Source organism: Lathyrus oleraceus, chromosome 3 (assembly GCF_024323335.1).
Source record: "Lathyrus oleraceus cultivar Zhongwan6 chromosome 3, CAAS_Psat_ZW6_1.0, whole genome shotgun sequence".
NCBI classification, from domain to species: domain Eukaryota; kingdom Viridiplantae; phylum Streptophyta; class Magnoliopsida; order Fabales; family Fabaceae; genus Lathyrus; species Lathyrus oleraceus.
In genome coordinates this window covers 422,136,429-422,161,633 of record NC_066581.1, presented here as the reverse complement: position 1 = coordinate 422,161,633, position 25,205 = coordinate 422,136,429, and positions in this window count along the sequence as shown.

The window sequence follows — 25,205 nt, the reverse complement described above, 5'->3', positions numbered from 1 at the left end:
AGCGTGAATGAACAGAAATTCTGGGCAAATGCATTAGGGTTTAATGAAACAGTGTCATCTTCTTCATCAAGAAAATCGTGAAAAAAAAAATTGTGCCCAGAAATGAACAACAAGCACATCAATCGAACCATCTAAGAACACACATCCACAATATAACATTCATTTTCATTAAAACATGCTAACAAAGAAGCAAAGAGCAAAAACATATTTGGATGTGAAACTTTAAAACCAGTTTTCTCACTCAATATGCAACCAATTCTAATGACTCAAAGCTCAAAACAATCAGCATGGCGAGATCTACTTAAGGCATAGCATGATTTTGGAAATAGAAAGATTCGAAACCTTACCAAAATTGGAGCACAGTTGAGCTACAGTTGTTGTTTGGTTGCAAATGGCAAAAACAGTTGTTGCTTCAAGCTCCAAATGATGAATGAATAAGGTAATGTGGCTCAGGAATCCTTGGAATGGCTTCGATTCAGATCTGCCATGGAAATGCTCTTCAATGGAACAGTGCTTGCTTTTGCTTACAGTTGTGATATCATCCTTGCAAATGCTTCCAAACGATTGATATATCATGAAACAAGTGATTTTGAGAGCAAGTGATTTTCTGTTTGTGATTGAGGCTGCTAGGGTTCTTTTTTGCAGAAAATGAACATATATACTGTTGTTTTGTGTTGGCTAATGGAATATTAATCACAATTAACTTAAATGAAGTGTTTTTGGTCATTTGCTAAAATTCAACCAAGTTCACATGGGGTGTAGGAGGCTGCACGAAATTGGGCTTCAAACATGACCAAAACATGATTTCAGAACTTATCCAATTGGCAAAATGTGTTGGAAGTGTTTAATTCAAAAGTTCATTTTTGTACCACACTTGAAATAATTCAATGCCATTCCAAAAATGCCATTTTGATTTGTGATGTTTTGATGAATGATGATGACATATTTGGAAAGAGGGCATCAAATGTGACTTGTAGCAAAAAACCCCATCCAATTTGGCCAAATGGTTTGAGAGATATGGCCTTTTGAAGTTCAAAAATTTCTGAAAATGATTTGATCATAACTTGCCAACCATACATGGGAATTGAGTGTTCTTGGACTTTTTGGAAATGGGAGAACAAGATCTTCAACTTTCATGTTGGGAAAAAATTAATTTGAAGCTTGTATCATGATGTAAGTTTAGGATCAAGAAGTTTCCATTTTTGGCAAATTCCAATTACAGGTCAACTTTCTATTTTGGGAAATTTCTTGTTTGACTTCAAATTCTTCCATGGTGATGTTTGACATGATATATGAGGCTTATATGGACATGAATGAGACCTCTCAAACCAATTCCCACCATCAAATCACTGATTAAATGCACAGTTGACCAACAGTTGACTTTCTAGGGTTTTGGATGACTGGGCCATGTTCTGGTGAATTCCAAGCCCTAATCCCTTGATATCTTGATTCCAAATGATGTCACAATTCATATGAACCTTTGATGAATGATCATGGTGCCCAAATTCTGCAAGAATGGCCACCATCCACTGTTTAATGACTGATTTGACTGTTTGACTGTAGATTGCTTCATCTGCAAGTAACATGGTTAGATGACAATATTTTTGTACTTTTGGTTAACAAATAGATGAAAAGCAATGATATACAAATGCAAAACATGCTTGGTGATCAAGAACCACACTCACAAGGTAACCCACCTGTAAGACCCCAATTTTGGGCCCTAAGATCCCTCATGGCCCATGTCATATCATATCATGGCCTCAAGGATCATTGCATACCCTAGTTTCCCTCCTAGTGGGTGGGTACCTTGTGAGTGTGGTTCTTGATCACCAAGCATGTCTTGCATTTGTATATCTTTGCTTTTCATATGTTTACTAACCAAAAAGTACAAAAATATTGTCATCTAACCATGTTACTTGCAGCTGAAGCAATCATCAGCCAATTAGGTCAAAATCAGTCAAAGTCAGTCATTGCAGTGGATGGTGGCCATTCTTGCAGAATTTGGGCACCATGATCAATAATCAAGAGTTCATATGACTTGTGACATCATTTGGAATCAAGATCTCAAGGAATTAGGGTTTGGAATTCATCAGAACTTGGTCCAGTCAAGCAAAACCCTAGAAAGTCAAACTTGGTCAACTGTGGGTTTAATCAGTGATTTGGTGATGGGATTTGGTCTGAGAGGTCTCATTCATGTCTATACAAGCTTCATATATCATGTCAAGCACCCACAGTGAAGAAAATAAAGTCAGACAGGAAATTTCCAGAAATAGAAAGTTGACCTGTAATTCAAATTTGCCAAAAATGGAAACTTCTTGATCTTAAACTTACATCATGATACAAGCTTCAAATAAATTTTTGCCCAACATGAAAGTTGAAGATCTTGTTCTCCCATTTCCAAAAAGTCCAAGAACTCTCAATTCCCATGTATGGTTGGCAAGTTATGATCAATTCAATCTCAAAAATTTGTGAACTTCAAAAGGCCATATCTCTCAAACCATTTGGCCAAATTTGGTGGGGTTTTTTCCTACAAGTCCTATTTGATCCCCTCTTTCCAAAAATGTATTCATCATTCATCAAAACTTCACCATTCAAAATGGCCTTTTTGAACTTGCCTTAATTAATTTCAAGTGAGTTGGAATTTTGACTTTTTCAAATAACCAATTTTACTCATTTTGGCCAATTGGAACTTGTTTGAAATGTTATTTGAAGCTTGCCCAAGGCCCAAACTCGGGCAGAACACACACCTCCATGTGCATTTGGTTCAAAATTAGCAAAATGGCAAATGGCTTCATTTAAGATAATCATGCTTAACATTCACTTAGCCAATGCTAAACAGTCAATATATAACATCTTTTTCTGCCATTCCAACCCTAGCAGCAGCCTCACACTCACTCAGAAAATCGATTGCTCTCACAAATACACATTTCCTTCATATCAAAATTCTGTAAGAACCTTCAAGGGACACGATTTCTACTTGCTTGTTCTTCATTTTGCCAACCCTTTAGAGGCCTTTGCAAGCACAAAACACCAGCTGGAACAGCATTCTCAGGTTCTGTTTTTCCAAGCACACATCAATGGTGATTTTCGATTTGAGCGTTTCCAAGAGTTGTTGAGCTACAAGCCACCCTCCAGTCATCATTTCAAACCACAAGCTCCATCTGTTTCGAGCTTACTACACCAAACAACAGCCATTTCACAAATTCCTTCAAGAACAAGTAAGTTTTCAACTCTCTCTATTTCAAAAATCATGAGATGTTTATGATAGATCTTAGATTGCTGAGTCCATTGAACTTTGTATCACTTGAAATGGTCGATTTATATGTGAGAAATCTGGTTTTCAAATTTTACATCCAAACATGTTCTTGTATGATTTGTGTTGTATGTTTCGATTTACTGAAAACTATGGCTGGATTATGAATGTATTTGGTTTACTTGTTCGAATGGTGTGCTTAATTGCTGTTTCTGGACACTTTGATTTTTTCGATTGATTGTTAGAGATGAAGCTTCACTGTAGCAAACCCTAAATTATTTTCCAGATTTTCTTTAAACTGTGTTTGGTCGTTGCTGGGTAATATTTGCATGAGACTCTACTGTTCCAGTGCCATGCTGCTAATCGCTGCTTGCCACGCTTATAAACGGTGCGCACCGTTTCACTAAAACATCCACAGAATTACAACACTGCCACCGGTCACAATTATTTTGATTAATTCATTTATTTGTTTCAATATTAATTTCATTTTGTTACTCAATTTTACAAAAATCACATCTCATTCATTGTTAATCCAAAATTCATGGAAATTTTTGCATTGTGTTCATCTTGATGTCTAGTATTTTATCATGATTTTTCCAGAATTTTTGCATGGTCGAATTTTAAATGGTATAAGGGTTTGTGACATGTATGCATATTTTGTACCTTTTACCAATTCAATTGTGAAATGATGATGCATTATCCATTTGACCTGAATTTTTTTTGTGCACAAACTAGACTCATCCATGGTGATTTTGGTATAGAGTTTGTGAATTTATCTTATCTGGTCATTGAGTTATGAATTTTTGAATTAGGGTGTGACAATTTGTGTCACACCATTGATGTGCAATTTCATGATTTTCTTTACCATGCTTCCTGACCTCAAATTGATGTGAATTTTTGCATGAACCTACTCTTATACGTCTAGTTTATGTGTGAATTTTCTTGGAATTATTCGAGCCATTTCCTAATTGTTTGAGATTTTTCCCCCCTGTCTAGTCAAATGTTGACTTTGTGTGACACATCTTGCCATTCCATTTGGGAAATTCTCATACTTTATTGGATGATCATGAAATCTTACATGTGCATACTAGACATCTTAAGCTTTGCCATGGTGTTGATCCCATTCATTTCTCATCTGTTGTCATTGAGTTATGATTTTTTGAAGTTGATGTATGTTTGGTTGACTTCTTTGTGCATGTTTGAAACTGCTTTGACTTTCTGATTTTCATTGACTGCCTTCCATTTGTCCAAATGAGATGAAATTTGACATGCTTACCATGCTATGTGTTAGGATTGATCATGAATTATTTGATGATTTTTGGAATTGATTATGATTGGTTTTGAGCTAAGTCTTGCTGTTGACTTCTATGAGCTTTCATTTGCCATGCTTTGACTTCTTTTTCTTATGAAATCATGATGATGAATGATATGAATGTGGGACCAATTTAGTTTTCTTCTTGATGGTTTAAACTTGATTTTGGTTGACTATCACTTGCTGTTTTGACTTTCTCATCCCTTTTTGACCCTAGGCTTGTCCTAGTGGTCTTGTTGCTTATGTTTGAGTTCATGTTTTCAGGTTAAGCAACAATGCCCCAAAGAGATCATACAAATTTGATTAAGCTTGATTGTTTATCATGAGCTAACCTCTTTGTTTTTTAGGTGGCTTGACTCATATGACTTGAGTCTTGTGCATTGCACATTAGTCTGTTTGTTTTGACTGTTGGTTTCTACCTCCTTTTGCTTTGACTTTTGAATTGTGTACTGATTCTGTTTGACTATTTCAGGTACCATTAGTTGCTTAGTTCTTTGAACTTGCTTTGCTTTGCTTTATAGCAATTTGCATTGAGGTATAATCCCTTTTCTTCATGTAGTCTGGAAGACCTGGCCTGTTATTTGGCCAGGCAACTGTCTGAAGTCCTCCTTAAGAGGCAATGCTTGTGTGTGTTTATATTTGTCCCAAGCAGGAAAAGTCCTTCAAATAAGGCAATTGGTAGATCAAAGAGATAAGCAACCTATCTCCTACTATTCTGTGAGTCTTCTCCTTGCTCCCATTACATGGTTGTAGCATTGAGATCCAAACCCAAGATCTATAGAGTCTAATTTGTGGAGAGAGTTCCTACTTTCTGAACTCCCACACCTTCTGATATTCAAATGCTCTCCCTGATCAGGGATAAGAGCAATGAGGCACACCCCTCATCTCCTTTCATCTGCTTCACCTTAGCCCCTCAATGGCAAGGTTAAGAGCACCATTGACCTATTCCAGTTGGCTTCAATGCCTAACCCTTTTGTATGAGCCTCCTTGTTTGGTTATAGTGTGTGCTGATTGACTTCATTGATTGATTGTTCTATTCATATGCACATGTCTGCTTGTATGCTTTATGCATTTATCATCATTAATTGCTCATTAGTGCATGACCATCTCATTTGTCTTTATGACTTATCATTGTTGTTTGCCCATTGAGGACAATTGTAAGACCATCCATTGGCCATTGTTCCTATGATATGGAAGTGAGTTGTAAGACCATTTCATTGGCCACTCATCTTATCTTTGCTTGATGCATTTGTTTGATTGTATGTGAGGATACAACTGTAAGTCCCTGCAAGTTGGCATTTGTATTCCTAGGACCATACTGTGGAGGTTAGAGTAAGCCCAGATAGATTGGCATCTGACGTCCATGTTTTGCTTTTCTTTGTTTATGTGAGGATGCAATTGTAAGTCCCTGTAAGTTGGCATTTGCTTTCCTGTGATCATAAGTTGCATTTGTTTGTTGTATGTGAGGATACAATTGTAAGTCCGTGTAATTTGGCATTTGTTTTCCTATGATCATATGTTGGATATTGGTGTAAGCCCAGACAGATTGGCATCCGGTATCCAAGTTTCATTTTGTTAGGAGATTAGTATAAGTCCATTGAGTGGCATCTGATATCCAGTTTTGTTTTAGGAGATTGGTGTAAATCCATCTATTGGTATCCGATATCCGCTTTTTGTTTGTGAGATTGGAGTAAGACCATTGAGTGGCATCCGGTATCATTTGCTTGCTTACATTATTATTATCCATTGCCTATTCCAAAGGACACACTTGAATCATCTTCTATATGATCTCAAGAGGTGAACTTTCTAAGAAGTTTTATAATCTATATTCATCCATTCATCCTCATTATGTCCTAAACCTTTTCACACTTTGATTTCAAACTTGACGTAGATATTGTGCAAACATCTTCATGTTTTCAAATTAAAAACCTGGACCCCAAGTCCTTGACTTTTTTCAAATCCCATTTTATAATACTTCTTTGAATTAATCTTAATCATACTTTGACTCCACTTTCATAATCACAATCAATTAACTTCACTCATTCACTTGTTTTGGCTTTGTCCATTGTTAATCTTTTCATGCATTAGCCATAGGTTTCAATTATCATTGTGGTTGATGTAAACCTCACCTTATCTTTAGTGAGTCGACAGTAAGACTTCCGTACTGAAAACAGGGCTAACCCCTCTAGTACGTCGAAGCTATCCTCGCATGGTGGATGTTTGGTCTTGGTCGAGTTTTCTCCCATTGATAATGAAAAGCCTCAGTGCTATTGTTTAAAATTGAATCCACCAACTTTTGGAAATCTTTTAGCCGAACTACGGCGTTTTGATCCTTACCTTTGATGGAAGGTACGTAGGCAGCGGGTTCATCCGTTCAAACCCAATAAAACTTGTATATTCTTTTCTCATCATCCCAATCATGTTTGCACAATATTTATGTCATAACAAATAACAATTTTATACAACAAGTGTGAAAAGGGCTCCCTAGGAGTACCTAGGACGTGATGGGTGCCTAACACCTTCCCATTGCGTAATTTACCCCTTACCCAGACTCTCTGATCTTTTTATTAGTTTTCTACGTGTAAAACTTCTTAGGCTTTTGTTCGCTTTTTAGCCAGTCCTTTGGATAAATAAAAGTGCGGTGGCGACTCGAAATTTCATTGTATGCTTTGCTTATGGTTTAATCGATAAATCATATAGCGACGAATACACCGCTACACCACCCACTAGGAGGGAAACTAGGGCATGCAATGATCCTTGAGGCCATGATATGATATGATATGGGCCATGAGGGATCTTAGGGCCAAAATTGGGGTCTTACAGATGCCCCTATTTAAGGTCATTCTAGCCGGAGAAGTGAAGTTTAGAAATCTTCATCTCGACGCGGTAGAATGGGCTTAAATAATAGTAATGAGACAAATTTTGGTCCCTAAGAGACCTCATGATGCAAATGTATGCATGCAAAAGACATAAATTCTGTGGGGAATATGATTCACACAGAAGAAAAGACGATCCATCGGAGTAGCATACTCACCAGGAACAGAGACTCTAACAAGACTCTAGTTGGGGATAGACAAAACTGATACAGCGTGAACAAGACACAACTCTGATTAGGGAAACAAAAATCAGACTGGAGACCTCACAAGGGAGTGAAGGACTCACACTGGGGAAAAGAATTCCAAAGGAAAATAAATCCATTGGAAAGACACAAGCTGACTCCTGGGGAGAAGCAACAAGAAAACTTCACTGAGGAAGCACCAAAGAAATGAGATGTTACCGGTATAAGGGTAACAAGCTCAGGAAGAATGAATATCTAAGACCGGTATAAGGGTGAGAGATATCAATCAACCAACATCTGAGAAAGACCTGGAAAAGGTACATAAACTCAGGAAAATCTGACTCCACAAGGGGACCGAGGTCATAATAGGGAGCAGAAAGGAAGGAAACCAAGGATACCGGGTTGTAGGTATGTAAAAGGTGACCAACCAAAGCGTGAGTTGGTGTGTGTTCCAAAACACTCATCATCCGAAAGGAGGGCTTGAAAAAGAAAATCGACTTACAGGATGGACATTCGAATCCACAACGGGAAAACGAATCTTACTCAACTGGGGACACAAACCCAAAGAGTGCATGAGATACAATATCCATTACCGGCAGACCGTGGATAAGAATACTCGCATGAGATATATTATCTATTACCGTCAGAACGTAGATAATAAACTCGCATGGTAAGAAACACCAGAGATACCGAAGCATATAATAGGTGATCTACCGAAAACGTGAATTGGTATGTGTTCCAAAACACTCATCATCCTGAAGAGAGCGAAAGCAAACTTGTTTATAGGATGGATATTTGATTCTATAAAGAATGCAAATCTTACTCAGTTGGGGAAACAAAACAAAGTGTTCGACAAAAGAGTGCATGAGATATATTATCTATAGCCGTCAAAACGTAGATAATGTACTCGCATGGAAAGTTATCCTGAACCGGGTTGTAGGTTGTTTATAGGATAAGATCCGAAGACGTGATTTGGTTTGTGTTCCAAAACACTCATCACCCTGAAGAAAGCTAGAACAGCAGACTTGTTTATAGGATGGATATTTGATTCTGTAAAGAATACGAAACTTACTCTGCGGAGAAAACAATCAAGAGATTGACCCAAGAGTGAACGAGATATAATATCCATTGCGGTCAGAACGTGGATAGAATACTCACATGGAAGATTATCCTGAACCGGGTTGTAGGTTGTTTATAGGATAAGATCCGAAATCGTGAATTGGTTTGTGTTCCAAAACACTCATCATCCTGAAGAAAGCTAGAACAGCAGACTTGTTTATAGGATGGACATTCGATTCCACAAGGAATACGAACCTTACTCTGCGGAGAAGACAATCAAAAGATTGACCCAAGAGTGAACGAGATATAATATCCATTGCCGTCAGAACATGGATAGAATACTCACAAAGGAAGATTATCCTGAACCGGGTTGTAGGTTGTTTATAGGATAAGATCCGAAATCATGAATTGGTTTGTGTTCCAAGACACTCATCACCCTGAAGAAAGCTAGAACAGCAGACTTGTTTATAGGATGGATGTTCGATTCCACAAGGAATACGAACCTTACTCGACTGGGGAAGATCAACAAAGGACTCCGACCAAAGAGCGCATGAGATATATTATTCATTACCGGCAGACCGTGAATAATATACTCGAAAGGGAAAAGACACCAGAGATACCGAAGTATATAATAGGTGACTAACCAAAAAGAGAGACAATCGATACCAAGCATCCGGGTAAACGAAAGACAACTCAAAGGGATAAATTGCAAGCATCCGGCAATCATCCAGCAACAAGAATATTCGACTCCGCAAAGAAAAATAACGAATCTTACTCAACAAAGAAAACACAAAAGGCTTCGACTGAAGAGTGCATGAGATATATTATTCATAGCCGTCAAAACGTGAATAATAACCTCGCATGGAATATTATCCTTAACCGGGTTGTAGGTTGTTTATAGGATAAAATCCGAAAAGAAAGGCATCGGGATACCAAACTAGGTATATAATGATGAACAATCAAAGGGAGTAACAGACATTACCAACAAAGGGGTAAATGAAAGAAGACTCGCTGGGAATGCATTGATGAAAATCAATGATCCGGGGAACACAGTCACTGACAAAAGGTGAAAGGATCCGCTGGGGATAAAATTGCTAGCGTATGGCAATTATCCACAAAAACTTGCTGGGGATATAAGTGCTTATCTGAGCAACTTATCCAAGCGAAGGAAAAATCAACATCAAACATTAGATGAAGATAAACCACAAAGAGGGGATTACATCTACCAAAAGAAATTGGATAGAAAACCACAGAAGAGTAACTGTCATCGGTTGGGATGAACAACAAAGTTAACTCTGCCAGTGGAGAAAACAGGGTTTATGACTACCGCTTTGTAGGTAGAAAAACCGCAAAGATAGGACTTACGACTGCTGGTTTGTAGGCAGAAGGCCAAAAGGGTGGAGGTGACCACAAGATTAGGGTTTACATCTACCGAATACGGGGTAGAAAACCAACAACTCCGCGTGGGGATAGAACGAATCGCAAATCCGCACGGGAAACCAAAAATAGGGCTTATAACAAACCACAAACTGCTGGAGAGCAGGAAAATAGGATTTACAAATACCGGCATGAGGGTAGAGACCAACAGATCTGGCTTGGGAATAAAAGGTGTATAACCACAAATTCGGCCAAGAAAGCCAGGAAAAATAGGACTTATAACTACCGGTATGAGGGTAGAGGCCCAAAACTACTCCGCTGGGGAACAACCCACTGGGAAGCACAAGACATTTGAAAAATAGCCAATTCGGGAATAATCCGAAAAGACGAACTGAATCAAGACATGTCCTAATGAGGATGTAACTCAAATAGGAAAATCCATCCCAATATATGTGTTGGGAGGAAACGGAAGAAACCGTCATCCACGAGGATATATCTCGGTGGGGAACTGCAGAAGGAAAGACAAACATTTTCTGCTTACGGGGTTGACTCTATATGGAGAGATTTTAAACACCCGACATCTGCTAAGGGAAGATCTATAGAGAAGATCTGTATCACCCGTTGCAGGAAACAACAAACAAAGGATATATGGCAAGAAATGCAACATGAATATCTGAATGTTTTATGAATATGCATGAATATGCGTGATTTATGTTGGATGAATGCTGACAAAACAGACAATTCTAACACAACCGGTCCAGGAATCAAACGCCCGGTATTATACTTCCAGGGGAAAAACCAACTGGAGAGCCAATCTGCGGAGATCTACGTGCTGAGAAGCAAAGATCTGCGAGTACTGCTGAAGAAGCAGAGGATCAGAGATATCAGGAAACAACCCAATCCAGGTACAGAAAGTCACAACAGGCAAAACAGCCACCAAGACGAATCTGTTGGAGAACAAGAGAAAACCCAAGATATCTGCAGGGGATCCCAGTGTTAACTGAGAAACAAAGGGTGCATTGCACAAGCACGAACTGCTGTAGAAGCAACTCCACATAACTCCGTTAGGGAACAACCCACTGAGGGAGAATGTACCACACAAGTAGATTCTGCAACAAGCCACTCTACTTGGGGAGAATATACAAAGCAAACTGATCGCAACAAGTAGATTCTGCAATATAAGCCACTCTACTGTGGATCTCACACAGTCAGGAAATCAATCCGTTCGCGGGATGTTAGAGCCATCATCCGACCATATTGGGGATTGAAGGAGTATTCAACAGGAAAAACTGCCATAACAAACGCTCTGCAGACTATGCTGAGGAAAAGATGGATGCAATATACTGGGATGTCAACCCAAATCAACCACTGAGTAGGAAAATAAATCCTGCTCTGCTGAAGAGAAAAACTCTGATGGAGAGATAGCAACAATTCCGCAGACGACTTCGCCGGGGAAAAGGTAAAGTACCGGGTATCAAACCGCTGACTTACCAAGCCTTTCAAAAAGAAAGCGATCGTGCTGAGGAAACGGGCAACTCCGTTGGCAACTGCACTGGGAAGAGTGACAACAACTCTGCTCGTGATTTCGATGGGGATATCAACAACAGCTCTACTCGTGACTATGCTGAGGAGATAAATAAAGTCTGGGAATGTCGACCCACTGGAGAAAGTGACGGGGCACCAAGATGACAAACTATTAACCGCCGAAACTTCTATAAGGAGACATCCATGCTAGGGAAAATAGCTGCTGGATAAAACGAAGTCTTCAACAACGCTCTGCTTGCGACTATACTGGGGAACAACCCCAACAACAAATCTGCTTGAGGAACAACCCCAACAAAGATCTGAAGAAAGAAGATACAACCAAACCAGGAATATGAACAAATGTCTTACCTGTTGGAGATCATGCCACCCTCGGGAGAGCACTGAGATATTCTTGAGTATCCTTTCAATCTTGTGAATGTTCACTTTGTTTAAAATGACAATTTTTTTGAAAAATTTTTTTGTTTAAAACAATGACATTTTATTAATTTAAAACATGCAAAACATTTGTTGAATTGAAACAAATAAGAGTGCAAATAATTGGATAAAAAGCTCAAATTGATTTGATGGAATGGTAGCCTGCAAATGGCAAGACTCCATAGATCTGTACAAATTTGAAATCAGTGATATATATTGGAAGAGGACTACATTGAACATAATGATCCTTTCTCTACCAATTTGAATCTCGATGTATCCGAAGTTTCGGTTGACGACGAATCGAGAATCTTCTGACGAAATGACGACTGATAAACCAGAAAGTCTTGTCAGGATGCAGTTACTTGCCAAATCCCTAATTTTTGCCTAGATTGTCCCAGGGTGAGGTACTCAATCTAGCGGGATGCAAATATTCTCTTTTTTTTTTCAAGTCTCTAATTTTTGCCTGGATTACCCTTGCGGGTTCTCCACCGAGACGCTCATTTTTGCCTAAGCCGCCCTTTCGGGTTTTCAACTTAGCGAGCTATTCTGTTTTTCATTTGCATATACTTTTTTTTAGGCAAAGTATCTCTTGACTGCATCTGAATTCACAGGACGAGTAAAATCCTCCCCATCCATTGTTGTAAGCATCAAAGCACCGCCTGAAAAGGCTCTCTTAACAACATATGGACCCTCGTAGTTTGGAGTCCACTTGCCCCTGGAATCGGGTGCGAAAGACAAAACTTTCTTGAGCACGAGGTCACCTTCTCGGAACACACGCGGCTTGACCTTCTTATCAAATGCTTTCTTCATTCTTTGTTGATATAGCTGACCATGGCACATGGCAGTTAAACGCTTCTCTTCGATCAAATTCAGTTGGTCGTAACGACTTTGAATCCATTCAGCATCAGTCAACTAGGGACTTGAGGGTATACTTTTTCTTTTTTCTTTTGGAAAAAATTTGAAATTTTTTTTTCTGATTTTTGATTTTTCATCTTTTCACCCTTTTTTTTTTTTTGACATTACACTTGTAATGCCCCAGTTTGACTGTTGCTGGGTTCTTGAGACACAGTTGAATGATCTGTTTTTCATTGCTCAAGCGCTCGGGTAATCTCGTCAGGAATCCCCTTCAACATCATCTTCCTCTGCCTCAAATACAAGGAATTCAAGATTGGGAGATGGCGTTGGATCATTATGTTCAATGGGTTTAGAAATCCCTGCATAATGATTCTGGATAATGAAAAGCTTTTGAATTTAAACAAGCAAATCATTTATGCAGATGAAAAGATTGTTTTCTTGTTTTTCATGGTTTTTTGTGATCACTGATTTCATGCAAGAAGCAAAGAGTGAAAACAAATGGAAAAACAAATGTTTAACAATGCATTAATTGAATGAAAACATCATTGTATTAAAGGTTGCCAACAATGTCATCACTTCTCCTTTTGGCATGGGAGAAGGGTTTTAAATAAAGTGAACAAATCACGCTGATCTATGAATGACCGTAGGAACATCCACAGCGACCCAATTGTGACAAGACACCACCAGGAATGATGAAATTGTTCAGGTCCTCTGCATCCTCTTCCAAGATAGCAGCAGCCTCTTCTTCAGGTTGATCGTCATGGATGAAACCTCCACTTTTGAACAAACCATGCTCATTACATGCCCCAGAACAGTAGCCAATGCCAGCCCGGGATTGGTTAACCAGGAATAAATCCGTCGAAAGCACTTGTCTGGCAAATACCTCTCTGAGTTCACAATTCTCTTGCTCAGGATGATCCATCAATCTGGCAGAGTTGGCTATGGTATAATATCGGCGAAGTGCGTCTTCAAAATAAATGAAGATCGCAGGGTCAGACCACAGGACGGGAGACCGGAACAAGACACTCGCTTATGCAAATGATGCATAAGTGTTTGTGCATATGCTTGTTTTTATTTCAAACGAACTCGAGGGTTTTATTTGCAAACTTTGAAATATTTAAGCATTTTGATCATATATGAGAATATCTCATCAGATATATCAGGTGAAAAAATTTTCCCGGTTTTTCCATGTTTTGAAATTTTTTGCAAATAAACTCCTTTGAGTTCCTTGAAAATTTTCTTTTTATCTGATGACATGGATGCGGATGAATGTATGAATGCATGAATGCAACAATCACACTCAAGGATCAAGCCAGTCACACCAAACAAAGGTCGTGGGAAAGCTCATTGTATCCCTAATATCAATCATCCATTTTGGTGGATTTAGGTTTTCACCTTATCGACACCCAAGTTCCATTGATATTAACGGTACATGAACCGGCTCGAACATCCTTAATATCAACCATCCTTTTGGGGGATTTTAGGTTTTACACCTGATCCGGGTTCCATTGATATTAACGGTGTCTGAACGACTCAACCACGAATCACGGGTTTGTTGAGAGTCACGAGCATGGAGTCTCGGTGAAGAACCACCCAAAGGGAGTGTACTAGGGTTTAAACCTGCCAGACATGTTCTATCAGAGGTTCCCATAATCATCGTTCCATCTTTCGAATATTATCGGAGGAACGAATACTCGTATTCCAAGAATATTCTCAAGAAAAACTCTTATGAGTGTAGTATCGCGTAACGATCGTATCAGAACTTACATCTGAACGACCTCCGCACTACGTTCCTAAAAATAGGCCAAGGTGGGTTTGGTAAACTAAGGTCCTTGGCTTCTGCGGAACATGATTGAAAGAATAATGCCTATCCACAAATAACTTGTGTGACATTATTAATCCAACATGACCTCCACCAAGTGAATGGGCTCGCAAGTCAACTGGCTAAGGAATACTCCACACTAGTCAACAAGACTATGCCATTCTCCTATCCTAGAGTGCACTCGAGTTCGGGTATAGAACTCATCTCACAGATCACCAAAGCAAACAACAATTGTATATCAAGCAATTCAAACATTACAATCAATACAGTGATCCCAAATGGTACAAAAATATGTCACATAACACATAACAATATAGCACAACAAGGGTGAAAAGTAGGCAATACCACCAAGGATCGGGTTATTCCCCAGCAGAGTCGCCACTTTTCTGTAGCGGTGTATTCGTCGCTATATGATCTATTGATTAAATCATAAGCAAGGTATACAATGATTTTCGAGTCGCCACCGCACTTTTATTTATCCAAAGGACTGGCTAAAAAGCGAACAAAAGCCTAAGAAGTTTTACACATAGAAAACTAATGAAAAGATCAGAGAGTCTGGGTAAGGGGTAAATTACGCAATGGGAAGGTGTTAGGCACCCACTACGTCCTAGGTACTCCTAGGGAGCCCTTTTCACACTTGTTGTATAAAATTGCTATTTGTTATGAAATATTTATTGTGCAAACATGATTGGGATGATGAGAAAAGAATATACAATTTTTATTGGGTTTGAACGGATGAACCCGTTGCCTACGTACCTTCCATCAAAGGTAAGGATCAAAACGCCGTAGTTCGGCTAAAAGATTTCCAAAAGTTAGTGGATTCAATTTTAAACACAAGCCCTAAGGTCTTACGTTATCCACGGGAGAAAACTCAACCTTATACAAACAACAGGTCCACCATGTAAGAACAGCTTCAACTTGCTAGTGAGGGGTTAACCCTATAATAAGCAAGGAAGACTTACAATTCAATCAACTTAGGACAAATAGGTGAGATTGACATCAACCAACTAAGATAAATCAAACCTATAGCTCATGTATGAAAACTTAGCAAGAATGGACAAAGCCACAAAACAATTGAATGGGTGGAATTAATTGATTATGATTATGAAAGTAGAGTCAAAGTATGATTAAGATTAATTCAAAGAAGTATTATGAAATGGATTTAGAAAAAGGTCAAGGACTTGGGGTCCAGGTTTTTAATTTGAAAAGCATGAAGATGTTTGCACAATATTTATCTCAAGTTTGAAAGTAATGTGAAAAGGTTTAGGACATAATGGGGATGAATGGATGAGGATGGATTGTAAAACTTCTTAGAAAGTTCACCTCTTGAAATCATATAGAAGATGACTCAAGTGTGTCCTTTGGAATGGGCAATGAGCAATAATAAAGTAAGCAAACAAATGATACCGGATGCCACTCAATGGTCTTACTCCAATCTCACAAACAAAAAGCGGATACCGGATACCAATAGATGGATTTACACCAATATCCTAAAACAGAAATGGATATCAGAGGCCACTCAATGGACTTATACTAATCTCCTCAACAAAGAAAATGAAAGTGGATACCGGATGCCAATCTATCTGGACTTATACCAATCTCCAACAACAAACACAACATTTGGATGTCAGATGCCAATCTATCTGGGCTTACTCTAAACTCCAACCTATGATCATAGGAAAACAAATGCCAAATTACACGGACTTACAATTGTATCCTCACATACCATCAAACAATGCAACATATGATCATAGGAAAGCAAATGCCAACTTACAGGGGCTTATAATTTCATCCTCACATACAATCAAACAAAGCAACTTATGATCACAGGAAAGCAAATGCCAACTTACAGGGGCTTATAATTGCATCCTCACATACAATCAAACAAAGCAACTTATGATCACAGGAAAGCAAATGCCAACTTACAGGGGCTTACAATTGCATCCTCTCATACAATCAAACAAATGCATCAAGCAAAGATAAGATGAGCGGCCAATGAAATGGTCTTATACTCACTTCCATATCATAGAAACAATGGCCAAAGGAATGGTCTTACAATTGTTCTCAATGGGGAAATCAACAATGATAATGTCACAAAGACAGATGAAATGATCGTGCAATAATGAGCAATCAATGATGATAAATGCATAGAGCATACAAGCAAACATGTGCATATGAAGTGAGCAAATCAATCAAAGTCATTCAGCACACACTATAACCACACAATTAGGCTCATACAAAGGGTTAGGCATTGAAGCCAACTGGAATAGGGTTAATGGTGCTCTTAACCTTGCCATTGAGGGGCTAAGGTGAAGCAGATGAAAGGATATGAGGGGTGTGCCTCGTTGCTCTTATCCCTGGCCAGGGAGAACATTTGAATATCAGAAGGTGTGGGAGTTCAGAAAGTAGGAACTCTCTCCACAGATTATTGACTCGATAGATCTTGGGCTTGGATCTCAATGCTACAACCATGTAATGGGAGCAAGGAGAAGACTCACAGAATAGTAGGAGATAGGTTGCTTATCTCTTGGATTCTACCAATTGCCTTATTTAAAGGACTTTTCCTGCTTGGGACAAATGTAAACACACACAAGCATTGCCTCTTAAGGAGGACTTCAGACAGTTGCCTGGCCAAGTAACAGGCCAAGTCTTCCAGACTACATGAAGAAAAGGGATTATACCTCAATGCAAATTGCTATTAAGCAAAGCAAAGCAAGTTCTTAAAGAACTAAGCAACTAAAAGGTACCTGAAACAGTCAAACAGAATCAGTACTATTCAATGTTAAAGCAAAATGAGAATAGGATTAACAGTCAAACACAAACAGATAAATGTGCAAAGCACAAGACTCAAGGCTTGTGAGCCAAGCAACCTACAAAACAAACATGTTAGTCATGATAAACAATCAAGCCCAATCAATTTGTATTGTTCTCTTTGAAGCATTTGTTGCTTAACCTGAAAACATGAACTCAAACATGAGCAACAGGACCACTAGGACAAGCCTAGGGTCAAAAGGGGATGAGAAAGTCAAAACAGCAAGTGACATTCAATCAAAATCAAGTTCAAGCAATCAAGAAGCAAACTCAATTGGTTTCATGTTCATATCATTCATCATCATGATTTCATAAACAAATTAGGTCAAAGCATGGCAAATGAAAGCTCACAGAAGTCAACAGCAAGACTCAATTCAAAACCAATCATAAACAATTCAAAAAATTATCAAATAATTCATGATCAATCATAATCCATAACATGACATGCATATAACATTTCAGCTCATTTGGATCAAGGGAAGATGGTCAATGAAAATCAGAAAGTCAAAACAATTTCAAGCATGCTCAAAGAAGTCAACCAAACATGTACCAACTTCAATAAATCATAAATCAGTGATAACATATGAGAAATGAATGGGATTAACACCATGGCAAAGCTTAAGATGTCTACTAATCACATGTCAAATTTCATGTTCATCCAATTAAGTATGAGAATTTCACAAAGCATATGGCATGATGTGTCACAAAAAGTCAACATATGACCAAACAGGGGAGAAAAATCCCAAACAAATAGGAAATGCCACAAATAATTCCAAGAAAAAATCACATGTAAACTAGACATCCAATAGTTCATTCATGCAAAAGTTCAAAGCAATTTGAGGTCAAGAAGCATGGTAAAGAAAATCATGAAGTTGCACATCAATGGTGTGACACAAATTGTCACACCCTAATTCAAAAAATAATAACTCTCAAACCAGAAATGATAAATTCATAAACTCTACACCAAAATCACCATGAATGTGTCTAGTTTAAGCACAAAACATTTGAAAGCCATTGGATAAAGCATCATCATTTCACAAATGTTTTGGCAAAGTGTACAAAATATGAGCACATGTCACAAACCCTAGCACCATTTAAAATTCATTCATCCAAAAATTCTGGAAAAATCATGACAAATAACTAGAGATCCAGATGAACAATTTGCAAAAATTCTCATTAATTTTGGATTAAAATTGGATGTGATATGATTTTTCAAAGATTGAGCATCCAAATGAAATAAATATTGAAGAAAAAATATGATTTAATGGAATTAATAGGAACCAGTGGCATATTTGTAAATATGGGGGAGGTTAAATGAAACGCTGCGTAGCAGCTCTAGGCGTGGCAAGCAACGATTCGTCATGGGCAATCAAATAGTGAAAAGCATGCAAAGGCATAAACGACAAAAGCCAAGCGTGAATGAACAGAAATTCTGGGCAAATGCATTAGGGTTTAATGAAACAGTGTCATCTTCTTCATCAAGAAAATCGTGAAAAAAAAAATTGTGCCCAGAAATGAACAACAAGCACATCAATCAAACCATCTAAGAACACACATCCACAATATAACATTCATTTTCATTAAAACATGCTAACAAAGAAGCAAAGAGCAAAAACATATTTGGATGTGAAACTTTAAAACCAGTTTTCTCACTCAATATGCAACCAATTCTAATGACTCAAAGCTCAAAACAATCAGCATGGCGAGATCTACTTAAGGCATAGCATGATTTTGGAAATAGAAAGATTCGAAACCTTACCAAAATTGGAGCACAGTTGAGCTACAGTTGTTGTTTGGTTGCAAATGGCAAAAACAGTTGTTGCTTCAAGCTCCAAATGATGAATGAATAAGGTAATGTGGCTCAGGAATCCTTGGAATGGCTTCGATTCAGATCTGCCATGGAAATGCTCTTCAATGGAACAGTGCTTGCTTTTGCTTACAGTTGTGATATCATCCTTGCAAATGCTTCCAAACGATTGATATATCATGAAACAAAACAATCCAGCTCGGGCTCCTTGCAGTTTTTGGCAGAAAATTCAAAATGAAGGAAATGGTGGTTTTGAGAGCAAGTGATTTTCTGTTTGTGATTGAGGCTGCTAGGGTTCTGTTTTGCAGAAAATGAACATATATACTGCTGTTTTGTGTTGGCTAATGGAATATTAATCACAATTAACTTAAATGAAGTGTTTTTGGTCATTTGCTAAAATTCAACCAAGTTCACATGGGGTGTAGGAGGCTGCACGAAATTGGGCTTCAAACATGACCAAAACATGATTTCAGAACTTATCCAATTGGCAAAATGTGTTGGAAGTGTTTAATTCAAAAGTTCATTTTTGTACCAGACTTGAAATAATTCAATGCCATTCCAAAAATGCCATTTTGATTTGTGATGTTTTGATGAATGATGATGACATATTTGGAAAGAGGGCATCAAATGTGACTTGTAGCAAAAAACCCCATCCAATTTGGCCAAATGGTTTGAGAGATATGGCCTTTTGAAGTTCAAAAATTTCTGAAAATGATTTGATCATAACTTGCCAACCATACATGGGAATTGAGTGTTCTTGGACTTTTTGGAAATGGGAGAACAAGATCTTCAACTTTCATGTTGGGAAAAAATTAATTTGAAGCTTGTATCATGATGTAAGTTTAGGATCAAGAAGTTTCCATTTTTGGCAAATTCCAATTACAGGTCAACTTTCTATTTTGGGTAATTTCTTGTTTGACTTCAAATTCTTCCATGGTGATGTTTGACATGATATATGAGGCTTATATGGACATGAATGAGACCTCTCAAACCAATTCCCACCATCAAATCACTGATTAAATGCACAGTTGACCAATAGTTGACTTTCTAGGGTTTTGGATGACTGGGCCATGTTCTGGTGAATTCCAAGCCCTAATCCCTTGATATCTTGATTCCAAATGATGTCACAATTCATATGAACCTTTGATGAATGATCATGGTGCCCAAATTCTGCAAGAATGGCCACCATCCACGGTTTAATGACTGATTTGACTGTTTGACTGTAGATTGCTTCATCTGCAAGTAACATGGTTAGATGACAATATTTTTGTACTTTTGGTTAACAAATAGATGAAAAGCAATGATATACAAATGCAAAACATGCTTGGTGATCAAGAACCACACTCACAAGGTAACCCACCCACTAGGAGGGAAACTAGGGCATGCAATGATCCTTGAGGCCATGATATGATATGATATGGGCCATGAGGGATCTTAGGGCCAAAATTGGGGTCTTACAAATGCAATTCACATAATCAATTAATAATCAAAGTACTTGCTAATAGAATTACTTATGGGCAGTGTTTCCTACTTTGAAAAGAACTAATTTAACGGGAACTGTCACTTTCGCGTATTCAGAACCGAGTTGTACTCCCTAATCAAATCCTCTTATTGTCACTTATAAAAACGTGTGCATTGCGTTAGAGTAGTAAACCATTTTAAAAGAAATATAGTATCTTGACTAAGTTGAAAATTATCTTGACCTGGATTTCTTAACCAAAAGAGGTTCTCACGAACCAGACTTTAAACTTATAAACGCGTCCGAAAATAGTTTTAAAATCACTTTTCTTTTTAAGTTAAAAACTCCTAATGAACTAAACAAAGCGCTTTCTCTGTATTTGAAATAGCTAAAAACAACTAAGTTTAAACAGACGTCGGACGACTTTCGATCTTACCCAACGGAAATTAAGTGCGGGAAAACTTAAGTTGAAAGTTAAAATAGCCCTTAAGTATTTCTACGAACAATTGTACGGATTATCGTTTCAATTACGATCCTTACATTCTAACCTTTATAGGTTTAGCTATACATGGTAAAGTAAGAATGCATTTTAATTTTTATCATAAAAAAAAGGTAATAAGTGCGAGTGCGAGAAAGTAAATAGAAGAAGTGCGAATGCGAAAAATAAATAAAAGTAGTGCGGGTGCAGGAAAGTAATTAAAAGTAGTGCGATGCAAAAAATAAAGGAAGGTAGTGCGAGTGCGAGAAAAAAATAAAAATAGTGCGAGTGTGGGAAAGTAAATAAAATAAAGACAGTGCGAGAAAATAGATAAAATAAAGGCAGTGCGGGAAAGTAGACAAAATAAAGGCAGTGCGGGAAAGTAAATAAAATAAAGGTAGTGCAGGAAAATAAAGTAGAAAAACGTAAAGCAATAAAACCTGCTTCAATCGGAGGGTCGAATAAAGTGCGTAACAGAAATGAAAATGGCGGCAGGATTAAACTTCATTCCAAAGTGCTCCAAACTCGGTTACAGACTCGATTACACAGTGTGGCAACACTTCGATGCGAAGCGATTACCACTTTTACACAATACTGATATATGCCTAGTTGTAATTAAGTTTGGATAATGAAACAAATTAGATCAAGGCTCTATTTATAGGCAAGGAAAATATTGGAAATGACAAGGATGCCCTTCAGTTCGAAAATGGGAGGGAAACATATTGTTCTTGTGGCGCCCGTCACAACATCTTGGCGCCCGCTGCAAGAGGAAATTGTGGCGCCCAAGTGGAGATAGTGGGAGATGTGGCAGTTGAGGAGAGGTTGATATTGGGACACGTCATGGTTGGATCCATAGCGCCCGCCACAGTGGGAGCCACAAGTGTAAAATGCTGATTTTTAGGCTTTTTAGCTCATTTTCACTCCTTTTCTCAATCAGGGCTCTGATTAGACTGAAAACCTAAAAACAAAGAAAAACATAGTAATAACATAACAAAATAACAATAAAAAAACTAAAATGCATGTGAAATCGGAGTCGAAAATACGGTGAATTTCAGTGTCATCAACGATGCGAGTTCCACCCTGGAGCACCTGGCCATACTCTTGATAACTGTAAAGAGTTCCGATATAAAGTGCAAGATCTCCTTGACTTGAATGCCATATTGTTCGCGCCAGCGAGGCCCAATGTCAACAACAATCTGATGCCTCCTCACGCTGGACATGATAAAGACTCCGTTACTGGAAGTGAAGAAACAGTTGCTCCTAAGGAACGTGTTCCCTGGATGCACTGATGACTGTGCACGTTGTGGGGATACCCCACAAGGGTGTGAAGAGCTTAGAGAATGTGTTCAAATGTTGATAGATCAGGGCATCTTCCTAGTAGAACATTCCTCAGCAGTCGACGAGGTGTCTACTCTGGAGATACCTTACTCTCCAGTACAAATACCTGTTGAGAATGCTCCCACGACGCCCTTGGTAATTGTTGTACCAACTCCGTTCCCGTACGAAAGCTCCATGTCCGTCCCCTGGAACTATAACTCCATAGCATATCTGCATGAGCGAAGACTCGAAGAGAGGATTTCCAAAGCTTGAAAGACTTTGGTAATCCATGTACCCTCTAAAGTTCTCGAGCCTGCCGAGGTGCAAAAATCAGTGGAAGTGCCAGAGCCAGTGGTGAACATTACAGGCACTAGCGGCATGACCCGAAGCGGCCGCATATTCGCTGCACCACCCCCGCCACCAGAAAACGAGAATCTTGGAACTAACGCCAAGATCAAGAGTAAGCAACCTGCCATCCCGGAGCAGGAGCAAACCCAAACTCAAGGCAAAGTTGTGCCAGATGATGTGGAAGAGTTCTTCCGCATCATAAAGAAAAGTGACTACAAAGTGGTTGATCAGCTCAACCAAACACCATCCAAGATCTCTATATTATCATTACTGATGTGCTCCGAAGCCCATTGAGATTCTCTAATCAAGTTTCTCAGCGCCACCCATGTGCCCCAAGAAATCACCGTCAACCAATTCGAAGGGGTAGTGGCAAATATAGCTTTGAAGGGATGCCTAGGCTTTTATGATGATGAGTTGCCTCCCGAGGGAAAAAATCATAACAAAGACTTACATGTATCCATAGAGTGCGCTGACACGATAATGTCCAGGGTGCTGGTGGACACAGGGTCTTCCTTAAATGTGCTTCCGAAGATTTCCCTCGCCAAGCTGAGAATAGAGGGCCTACTGATGAAGCCTAGTGCGTTGATAATGTGGGCATTCTATGGTTCACGTCGGCCAGTCGTCGGAGAGGTGGACCTTCCCATCAAGATAGGGATGTACACCTTCTTCGTGACCTTCTATGTGATGGATATCCATCCAACATATAGCTGCCTCTTGGGCCGCCCATGGATCCATGCTGCAGGGGCAGTAACCTCTACCCTCCATCAAAAACTAAAGTTTATCATCAGTGACAAGTTGGTCACCATCGATGGAGAAGAAGACATTCTGGTCAGCCAACTATCCTCCTTCCGGTACGTTGAAGTGGATGGGGACATTCACGAAACACCCTTTCAGGCATTCGAGATTGCCAATATGTTGATGAATCCCCTCAACGGAAGAGCATCCGGAAAATCTGAGCTCCCGATGTTGTCCCAAAAGGATGCTCAGACAATAATAAAAGCAGGCCATCCAGAAGGATGGGGGAGAATCTTGGAGTTGCCTGTCAACAAAAACAGGTATGGCTTAGGGTACCATCCAGAACAGGCGACCCAGCAAAATACACCAATAGGGGGCGACGAGATGGCCCTCTCTATTCCAAGAAACTTCATAAGCGCTGAGGATCTCTTCCAGGAACAGATCACCATGGTGGGTGAAGATCTTAATACCTCAGAAGTCGATTGCTTTGTGCTCAAGGAAGCCGCGGGACAACAACTCCATAATTTGATAGAAGTGGACCTACCTGAAGTCACTTTCTGTCAAACCTAATTTTCTATTTTTTTCATTTCGGATCCCTATGCCCGTGCCCAAGGCATAGGGGAACCTGTAGGGCCCCCGTTGTTTTCATCATTATTTTAAAATGAAATAAAATGAGTGTTTCGCCTCTCTTGTCATTTTTTTCAAAAAAAGGTTTTTTCTTAAATAAAGCATGAATCACTCATGTAGATCCGATTCGGATTCCATTGACAACAAAAATGATATGGCTAATTATAATTTCGAGAGTCTGATCTACCAAGCCGAGGAAGATTGTGACGAAGATTGTGAACTCCCAGAGGAGCTAGCTAGGCTGATACAGCAGGAATCCAAATTGATTCAACCGCACCAGGAGTCGTTGGAGACTGTCAATCTTGGAACCGAAGACTGCAAGAAGGAAATCAGGATTGGCGTCGACCTACATGCCGAGGTCAAGAAGAGGCTGATCGAGTTACTACATGAATATGTAGATGTGTTTGCTTGGTCATATCAAGATATGCCCGGGTTAGACACAGACATTGTGATGCACCGTCTGCCGCTTAAACAGGAATGTCCTCTAGTGAAGCAGAAACTGAGAAGAACTCGACCTGATATGACTATCAAGATCAAGGAAGAGGTTCAAAAACAGTTGGATGCAGGTTTTCTAGCAGTTGCGAATTACCCCCAATGGGTTACCAATATCGTGCCAATACCTAAGAAGGATGGCAAGGTACGCATGTGTGTGGATTATAGAGACCTGAACAGGGCTAGTCCCAAGGATGACTTCCCACTTCCACACATTGACGTGTTAGTGGACAATACTGCACAATTCTCTGTATTCTCCTTCATGGACGGTTTCTCGGGATATAACCAAATCAAAATGGATCCAGAAGACAGGGAGAAGACAACGTTTATCATCCCTTGGGGAACATTCTGCTACAAAGTCATGTCGTTCGGCCTAAAGAACGTTGGAGCAACGTATCAAAGAGCTATGGTCACTCTCTTTCATGATATGATCCAC